A 10645-nucleotide genomic window follows, 5' to 3' on the forward strand; every position below is an offset into this window, starting at 1 on the left:
AGAACAAGGAAAGGGGGAGAAGGATGAGGAGAAAGACTTCAGACAAGCCAGGGTCTTGTGCCTGCCTCCAAAAACTCCTCAGCAATGCTGGGTGGGAAGAGTAGGCAACTTCACTGGGACCTCAAGGATTCAGACCTGACCTTAAAATCCTCTGTGAGCAGTACAGTTAGAGCAATGCTTCACTGAGCACCTCACAGCTTCTTTTGGTGCTTATGTGACTCTGTAGGTCAGGTTCTTTGTTAATGCCATTGCCTTAATTCATCTATCAAACATGTTGGACTTCCAGCCATCTGCTGGCCATGTGAATGTTTTCTGTGCCTCTGACATGGGCACCATCCTTTAAAATGGTGCCTTTAAAAAAGGTATTCCGTTTTTAATTCTACTGTTAACCCGATTGGATTGATCATTTACTTGATCTAGTCCTCTTCTGGCCTTTGAAGTCTCTTTGCCTTTCATAGTGCTATTGGTGTCGCTGATTTGAATGTATGATTTAGAAGCATTGCTCGAAGGGCTGCTGGCACCTGCCCTCAATGATCCTACCACACTGTCTCATTAAATCTGCCATCACTTTCATTCTGCTGTTTTCAGGTGTTCATTTTCTTTCAGCTTTGTCCAAGTATTAGATTCCCCTTGACAGGGAGTTAGGCCATAGGATACACATCAGCATCTTTCAGTCCTGATCTAGATCACGGCTCAGAGATGCCTCCAAATCAAGGGAGTTCTGTACATATTCAGTGATGTGCTGCAGCTCCATTCCCATATTCCTGTACGTTGTATTCATTATTCTGATGGGTGAGTGAAAAATAATCATCAATGACAGGTTTGGTGGCAAAGGATGAGCAGTGTTATCTGAGAGCCATTGCAGGACATCTGAATCACAGCTACACTCTTTTGTGAGTCTCTGTTTGTCTGGTGTACGTAAACCCAGGAGCTCACTGTTTTTCCCAGTATGCATCAAAGGCAAAGTATCTGGAAACCTGCTCCCTTTTCCAACACTGTTATAGTCTTAATAAGGTCTTGAAGCAGGAAATCAGAAAAGAAGGGTTAAGAATCAAGTTGCACAGGGCTTACAAGCATGTTGGGGAAGTAGGGACAACATAAAGAAATCTGCAATTTCAGTTAGGAAAATCTGGAATGTATGGGTTGTCCAGTAAACCAAGTGCTGCAAGTACATTTTGGATTGGTCCCAGTGGACTGGTGGAATTCAGGACATTTCTGGCAAGCGCAGAGAAGGGATTGCACTCTTTTCCCAGATGAAACATGGCAATACAGGATTGAGGTGATTGACAAGACAATCTGGGACATTCCTGGTTGGTGAATAAAACCACTACATCTGTTTCCTGCAATAATAATCCCCTAATCTCGCATTAGATATTTTATGTTGTATAAAACAAACAAACAAACAAACAAAAAACCACCAAACCCAAACCTTGCCCCCACAACTCTCAAAATATAAGCAGTCATTTCATTTAGAAATAGAAAGAAATCTGTTTTGTAATTTCTGTTCATAAATACGCAGTAGCCAACTAAAAAAACCAAACCCATCTGATACAATTTAAATCGTTTACATGCAAAGGTTTTTCAAGGTAATTCTGGATGTTGCCTATCCTGAAGGTAAAAACTACACTTTGCATTGTAGCTTCATTCCACCTTCCTTCTCCTTCCTTATCCTTACCTTTCCCCGTCCTCATCCTCTGTCCACCATACTGTGGAAGTGGACTCTGATTTATCCTGCCAAAAGAGCCACTGGAATATAAGCATAATGCTGGGCCTTTTCCTGTTAATCAATAATAACATCAGATAATGTGAAAATATGACTAAAGGCAGGTTAGCTTGGCTTTGGGTCTTCTCTCTTTCACACCGACCAGGATTTAACTAGGAGGTTTCCAAAACCTGGTCTGAAGTACAGTCTGTACCATGGTTCCCCCTGAGGAAATGCAGGAGCAATGGCGCCTTGCAGTGGCAGAGTTTTATGTGTGTATGACTTGAATATCGTAGAACCATGGAATGGGTTGGCTTGGAAGGGACCTTAAAGATCATCTAGTTTCCACCCCCCTGCCATGGGCAGGGACACCTTCCACTAGACCAGGTTGCTCCCAGCCCCGTCCAGCCTGGCCTTGAGCACTGCCAGGGATGGGGCACCCACAGCTGCTCTGGGCAGCCTGGGCCAGTGCCTCACCACCTTCACATCGCTAATCTGCACTAACAGGTCTAACAAACAGCCGTAACACCTCCAGAAGACTTCACATCATACCTGTAGTATGCCTGCTCCAAAGGAGTGTTAGATACCAGATGTCCACCTGGAGTGGGAGTCCAGGCCAGCGCTCAAGACTCATCCCATCCCAACCACTTTTTGCCTGGCCCCGCTTTGTCATGCCTGTCCCAGAACTGCCAGCGTTTTGTCTGAGCTGAGCAACCCTGAGCTGTTCTCAGCCCTGGAACTTGGATTAGTAATCTGGGTATACCTGGCCAGATCCCCCCCCAAGGAATTTCTAGTTAATTTTAGGTCAAGGGTACCTTATATACCAAGGGATGGCTTTCATGCATGCCCTCATCAGTACTTCCTATGTGCTGATTTAGTTCTTCCCTCACTGTAGAGCAATTTTAGGCCTCTGATGCCTAGTTTATGGATTCCCCTATATGGCGAGAAAGGTAAAAGTTGAGCATTTACATGGCTCAGTGAACCTCACTCCTAGAACATTAAGCTTAGTGACTCTGAAAAGGTGGCTCTGATGCCTTTTTTTAATATAAAAACCAGAGCACATTAAACTCTTCCTTATTGCCTCAGCGGATTTTAGTGTTGTGGGTGGAAATAAAAGCTTTGCTAGTAGCTGAAGCATGGTGAGAAACCTCCAGTGTTGTTGCACTGTATCCTCTGGGCTCACTTTCTCTAGGGCTATTCCCTTTCCCTTTTCCACAGAGCTTGTGCCAGCCCCATCACCATAGCATCTGGATGCTTTCCAGTAGAGGATTAACAGCTGTCACACGGCTGCTTTCTTTCTTGTTCTTATGCCTGAGGAAAACCAGGGTGTCACCCTTGCACAAGTACCAGCTGTGACTTAAATCATCACTTCCCCAAATAAGATCACTACTCTTGTATTTAAATTAGTGTACAGAAAATTATACTCTACTAAATAAATCAGTCTTTCTTCCTTTCTCTCTCCCCCTGCTCCCTCCCTTCTTCCCTCCCTCCTTCTCTCCCTCCCTCCCTCCCTTCACTCCTTCCATCCTAGGTGTACAGGTATGAAATGCGTTGTCTATTCTACCTACAAAACCTGTTGTAAGCTACCAGCTGAGTTTCTATAGAAAGAAACGGCCACATAGTTATTGTATATTTAGTGGCATCTGTGGCAAAGTAATTACACACAAGCCTAAACACAGAGATTGCTGAACGGACGTCTGCTAAAAGATGCTGCAGAACTGGGATGGGAATCTGGACATGTAACTGATTTCTTTCCTTTTTTTCTACCCCACCCCCCGCACCCACCCCACCCCCCACTCTGCCCCTAGTCTTTCTTCGAAGACTGTGAGAAAATAAACTGGTCCATTCACAGATGTAACTGCTTTATTAAATCGATCTTCAATCAACCACAAAAGTGAAATGTAATTCACCTTCCTAAGATAGAACTGACAGTTCAAGAAAATGTTCAGGGCTGACGACTGACCCAGGGCATTAATGCATTCTGCCTCTGCAGGGCACTCTTTCTTCTTGGAAGTCACCACCCCTGACCTGACCCAATTTGAAGAAAAACATACCCCAAAGTCAGCCTAATCTTGAAAGCAGGCATCGAGGATGTGATGAGGGTGATGACTTCTCAGGCACAAAGGTAAAACTGGCTGATTTGTCCTGCCACATGAACAGCAGCTGCACACTCCTAAAGCAACTGCTACTAGATGTGTGGAAAGGAAAAGCAGGATTTGTTCCATCTCCTCCATCCTGGCAGGTGTCATGGCAATACAAACATGTCAGAAGACTTTAGCCACAACAACAGCAGAAAAAGAAGTGGGGGAAATCTGTCAAGCAATTCAAAATGGGAGGATAACATATAATATTATTTATTTTTTCACCACAGCTTTGTGTATGTGTCTCTGCATGCGTACAAGGGACAGAGAAAAAAAAAAAAACCCAAAAAACAAAAAACAGAAAGAGACATTTTCTTCTGCTTAAAGCTTTTCTTAAACATGTCCCTTGAAAACCCACTGCTCCATCCACCTGGCATTTTGTATGTTATTTTCCATCACAGTGAGATCTCAGAATTAGTGCTTACCAACACAGTGCTCATCATCAATCACATATTGTCCATCGTTTATTGAGCTAGTGCCTTTGCCATTCCAATATCTTCACATTTTATTAAACCCTCTTGATTTTTTATTATTCATTCACTTACACACTCACTTCCTCATGGTTTGCTGTGGTTGTGGTCTGCAGCGTTCAACAGAAATAGCACAAAACCTCCAGCACATCAGAATCAAAGAGCTACCTTTGAAGGGGAAAAAAAACCCACACCCAAAACACTGCAAATAAAGGCCTTCTTATAATACCTTTTATAATCCCCTCATAAGAAATTCACTGTCACACATTCACTCAGACATTATTGTAGTTTGGATGAAGAAGGACCAAGTATACTTCAATATGCCATCCCTAATCTCCTAAGATTAAGACTTAATCATCAGACAACGAAGTATCCTGAATGGAAGGGAGGGGGAGAGGGGAGGAGGACACAGGCAACTCAGTTGTTTCATTGAAATTCTTTCATTTTGTATTGAAATATTTACATAGTATTTGAATTTCCATGCCTTTTTTCACAAGGTGAGTCTTAACCACATTGTAAAAGTCTTTCTCTCCATGAGAAGGCATAGCAGGAACTTTGGTATTACTGGCATCCTGTATCTGCTAGACATGGAAAGGGGGGAAAGCGAGCCTTCCTTGCAGTTTGGTAGAGGGTTTTGGACACTGAATTGCCAAAATAAGTAAATCTTGAGAAAAGCTGGAAGTCTCTGCAAAGCCTGGAGCTAAATTTCCCAATCTTTGAAAGAATTTCAGCTGCCTTCTCAGCACTTGGCTTTTCTTACACTCTTTTCAGGATAACGTTTTTTGCAGGTCCCATTTCTATGTTTCTACATCTTCATCCTCACTGTGCAAGAATCTAGGCATCTCACTCAGGGTCGGGAATTAATTTAGGAGCTGGGGAACCTGAATCTCTTAGGTTCCCAATTCATTTCCTCATGCTGAATCCTGGAAGAGTGGTTTCACTTTTGTTTTGCCCTCACCAGGAATACACACCGATTTAATGATCTCTAAGACTTCATAGGGTACCAGAAGTATTTAATGCAGTACAATACACTAGCTCATCCATAATTTCTGACAGAGTTTTACTGTTTTGTGGCAGTGACAGGAAAAAACAAGACATGTCTGATATTGGTGTCTGTCTAGAAGAGGGCAGTGAGCACTGGACTTAACCCAAAGCCTCTCAGAAATACAGATCAAACCTATGTTACCACCACCACCACAATTATAAAGCAGTACCAGCATCCAGCCTGGCGTTTCTATGTTCTCCCAGGACAGCAATGCTTTCTGTCACTCCGAGCAGTCTGCTGATGACTTTATATGTGCACGGAGCTGGTCTTCTTCGCCCTGCACTCGTCAGGGCTGAGAAACTGCCATCCCAGGGGCTAGGAGAGGACTCTCATACCTGTTTCACAGCTACACTGACTCCAGCGCCGGTCCGACACTACAGAGCAGTCATGGAGAGACTGAATGTGCCCATAGATTTGGCTTATGAAGGCAGAGGGAGAGCAGAGTCAACCAGAGGGAGAGCAGCAGCACACAGAATTACATGCAAAAATTGATGCATCCCCTCGCTTTTTGACCCAAACTGGCAAGGATCCTGCAACAACCAGCACATAATTTCTCCCACTAACTGACCATAAGAGGCAGATAAAATTAGCTCACTAGACAGGATACTGCTGCTTCTTTCAGCTCATAATTTAATTAACTGTGATTTCCCTAACAAGCACTTTTCTTTTTCATTACTCTAAAGAACAGGACTCAGGGATGATCCCCACAGGCTTTCGGGCTTTAAGGACAATAACAGTTTAATGAGACAACTTATGCTGTGTTTATCCTCCTGCCGCAGGCACAAACACCCTGCGGGCAGGGGCCGAGGATGGAGCCAGCCCCCCTAGGGCTCAGGATGCCACTCAGACCTGTTCTGTGAGCAGCACCCAAACTGGAACCGAACCAGCCTCGGGCTTCTTCTGTTGAGGTTTTAACGGTTCTTTTTCAGACTTGTAGCTGTTTCAATACCTGGCAAAATTATAAAAGTAGGTTATTTTGCCAACGGCCTCCGCTCTGCCCCCCTTTCGCCTCCCCAGAGACCCACCGCGATTTCTTTCCTGCGTCTGAGGCTCGGGGGGGAGGCGCTGGGGAAAGCGCTGTGATTTTAACTTAACAGCGCCATCTAGTGGTGTAAGGGAGATGTGCCTCCGCCACCAGGCAGAGCTGCAATGCTAAGGGACTTTCCCTTATTTAGTTTCTGTATTTATTTAATTAATTTCTGTACGATATTTAACGATGCCCCTGTGGCATCAGGGTGACCTGTCCCAGAGGCAGGCAGAGTCCACACGCACTCCTGCTGGCTGCCCTGGAGGCGGGAGCAAAGATGAGAGGAGACAGTATCCAGCGTTTGGGAAAAGGGGAAACCCACTGAGGTCTGTGTGTGAGGTTTTAGGGTGCTCTGCTTAGCAGCTACAGGAGTGGGGAAAATAATTAATCTGGTTCTGTGATGTCCTTGAATATTCTTGGTAATATATACACCTATATTCCACATACATATATGGCTGTTTTTGAATATGTGCGTCTATATCTCCCTAGCAGCATATGTAAAATATCTGTTGAATCCTCCAAATCCTGATTCCCAGAAGCTGTATTTCATTAAACTATTTACAAATAGAGCCAAAAGGCATGTGGAGACACACACACTGAGTAATCAGTCCCAAATGGCAGCCATATATATATATACATATATATATATGCAAGATCATTTGAAGCATTTCACTATGGCAACAAAACCAAACGCATGTAAAATCTCAGGGATTCTTTCATACATCCCAGAATTCGAATTTTCAAGAGTAGGTACAATGAAAGTTTATTCTTACTTGCATTGTGAAGCTGCTTTATACTCTCTCCGTGTGCCGTTCAGAGTCTGCCTTCGTGCCTGTCCCTTAAGATATGAATAACTACCTGAGGACTTCTTTTTAAGCCTGGAGCATGCAACGACAACACTTTCTGTGATTTATTTTAATGAGAAGGCAAAGCAGAATTATGAAGCCTGATTCCAAGCAAATCATTCATTCCAGCTGCTAAAGGGGTATACTGGGTGACACATTTCTGTGCTGCCTTAGAGCGTGGGGATTGAAATGGGGTACAAAGGTGTTCTCATTTTCCTGAATAAAAGATAGGAAAAGTGGGCCTTGAAAGAAGGTCTGCAGGGATTTGTATGAGTATGCTTGCGTCAAAGGTCTGAAAAAGAGACCTGGCTGCTCTTCACTTGGCTTGTATTTATTCTGTGCCTCATGTTTTTCAGTTTCCTCTAATGACTTCCAACAGGTGAGGCAACAATATTGGGCTCTTTTCATTTCCCTGCTCACCATTTCTGTGTTTTTAATTACTGGTGGGGTTTGTTGGTTTGTTTGTTTCCCTCTGACACTTCAGAGTTTACTCAGGGGTGCAAGGTGGGATGTGCTGCTGACATGAGTGATACGGAATTTCCTCCAGAACTTGGATGGCATTTCTTCAACACAGACTCAGGCTTGAAATGATTTTCAGGCTGCAGGCAGAAAGGAATTTGTGGGACAAAGCTCTGAAGAACTGCAAAGTATGGTTCGCTTCCAGAATCACAAGTGAATTTTTCCTAAATCATTACTTGCTTTTGCAGTAGGTGGGTTTAATGGCAAAGTCCAACATCCCTTGTATTTTCTTCTTTTGACACATCATATTTAGAGATTTTGGTCTTTCACTGTAAAATCCAATTTTTTTTGTAGGGTGTTTGAAAGTATTTTCTGCCACAGGGTTTGAAGTATATATTCTGTGGACCAACCATGAATTACACTGTTTCTTGTGAGTTTGAGGGCTGGACTTTATAACCCCCAAAGTCGCCTTTTAATCCTAAATACTATTTTACTTTCCTATTATTTTTTGCAGCATTGGGTGTTTGTTTTTTTTTTTTAATCTTAAAATAGCTACAACATCTAGCTTGAAATCAAGTTGAAAAACTAGGATACAATCAAAGAAAGCCTGGAGATATATACCCAGGGACTTGATTTCTGTCTCTCTCCTCTCACCATTTGTTGCCCAGGACTGCAGAAAGAAACGTGCTTCTGGAAGACTGTCTGAAAGGCTCATCTAAGGAATAGCACATGGCTACAGGGAGAAACTGCAGGGGCCAACTGTTCTGTGCATGATTCAGGCAGGGAAATGATGTATACATGTGACACACAAAGGCTAACCACAGTCCTGCAGCCTCTAAAGATCCTGTGGAAGAACGTTCGTGCACCCTGTTGGGCATAATTTATTACACAATAGGCTGGGGTTTTAATGGCTATATGTATCTAAAAAAAAAAAAAATGCCTCTCAATTATCCTGATCAGTGGGTCTTTTGGATGTAAAGATTGGTTTGAAAGCTCTGAGTTTTTTTCAGAAGCGGGAGAGAATTTCATACCATTCTGAGTGCCATTTGCCTGCAGGTAAAGTACGTCACTGTACCAATTAGAGCCAATTATGAATTGACTGACCTGCCGTGACACGGAGACGTCAGGCAGGATTTAGTTTGCCTTTGCGGAACAGAGAGGGTAGAACTCACACTGGTGTTAACGTAACTTGCATTTGCATATCTGGATTTTCTACAGCCTTTGCATGTAGGGTGCCTGACTCTCTCTTGACAGAGTCATTTGGGCCAGGTGAAAATGCACTGGTGTGAGATCCCGGAGGGGATCATAAGGTGTTGTGGCCAAGGTCGTGCAGCCACAGAACGATTACCTTCTCTTTTTCCTTCCAGGCAAATGCCTGTAAGCGTGTCAGCTCTGTGACTGTGACACTTGTTCATATCCCTGAGTGCACATGTGTGTTCAGTAACAGTTCTCTGCCTTTCTCAGAGGACTCATGTAAAGGTTCAAAAGAGGAATGTGCTGTCATGGAACTGAGCAAGAAAACACTTGTGTTTGGAGCAGTGGGTGTGAAACATGTCGACAGAGATGAAGTCACTTTAAAATACAGAGCACTTGATTCTTCTATGCCTGTGATTTGGTTTGTTGCTTTCTGCATTAACCAAAAGACAAGGGGCTGAACGTAGTCTCTGCACACTGCTGTGCATACAGAAATCCTCCATGGGCTCTAGGGGAGGGGGCACTAAAACTGGGCAGTCGGAGCAAGCCACTGGTAGAGCAGCCTGAGAGCCAAAACTCAGACCCAGACATTCCCACTCCTATCTCAGACGGCGATCTGCCACCGCTGCTCTGCACACTGCAGGTCTCTGAGCGTAGAGCAGGCAGTGCCACGTCACAGGTTACCTTGTTCTCTTTTGGGAGAATCACACTTGCCAGCATTCACAGCTCTCAACAAGGATTCTTTCTCATCCTCACAGTTGGCTAGTGGCCATGGTAGCTTGCAAGTCAAGCTAACATGCCCTGATAAGAAGGAAAAATGTCTTTCTCACAGGTCTGTTGGGTTTGGAGAGGTGACCTCTTAGCTACTGCCTCCACCAGCATGGATTAGAGTTAGATATCCATCTAAGATAGTAATTTAAGATGGTTGTTCATCTGACGTGTTTTCAATATCAGTCTTAGGATGAGATGATTCACCCACTGGGGAGCGTCTCTCTGTCTCTCACAGACTTAAGAAATCCTAGGCACCTAGTTGGCATCTGCTGAATGAATGCTTGCATCTGCTATGCTGGTATCTCCATATGATCAAGTCACGTTATGCTCCCTGTATGGTGAAAAGAGTCAATAAAGTTTGGGGACCTCCTAAACATCACTGATCTTATTAAATTATCTTTATTAGCTATAATAACAATGCAGATTCCTTGTGCAGATGGAGACATCTGCACTGTGAACATACAGCACTGGATGGGATGAACACTGCAGTAGTTTATGCTAAACCTGGCACCTTTAAATGGATAATGCTAGGTGAGAAGAACCCCACTCTTCATGGTCATACAGCAACCATATCTAAGACCCCACATATTTAAAGCAGAAGGCACTAGGCAGGACCATGGTCATGCACTTCACATTTCTATTGCTCTGTGCAACTTCCTCATATGCATTATGGAGAGGATGAGGTACATATAACACATGTACAGAGATGTCAGAGTGCTATGACTCATATCCCTTCCCACTGACTTCACTGGAAACATGAATTACCTAAATAAATAAAAGTGAAACTGTAAATAGGTAAAAACTTGAGTAAACACAGATTCTGTTTCTATGACAGGAACAATAATGGTCCTTTCAATAATAATGCAGTATCTTTGGATCATCAAATCTGTTTTTTGAAAAGAAATCCTCTTTGGAGCCGTTTCAGATGAATGTTGTTAGTCTAATTAACAACGGATTTATCACATTCCCAGCTTATTCACAGGAGAATACA

This window comes from Falco punctatus, assembly GCF_963210335.1.
Source record: "Falco punctatus genome assembly, chromosome: 3".
Taxonomy (NCBI): Eukaryota; Metazoa; Chordata; class Aves; order Falconiformes; family Falconidae; genus Falco; species Falco punctatus.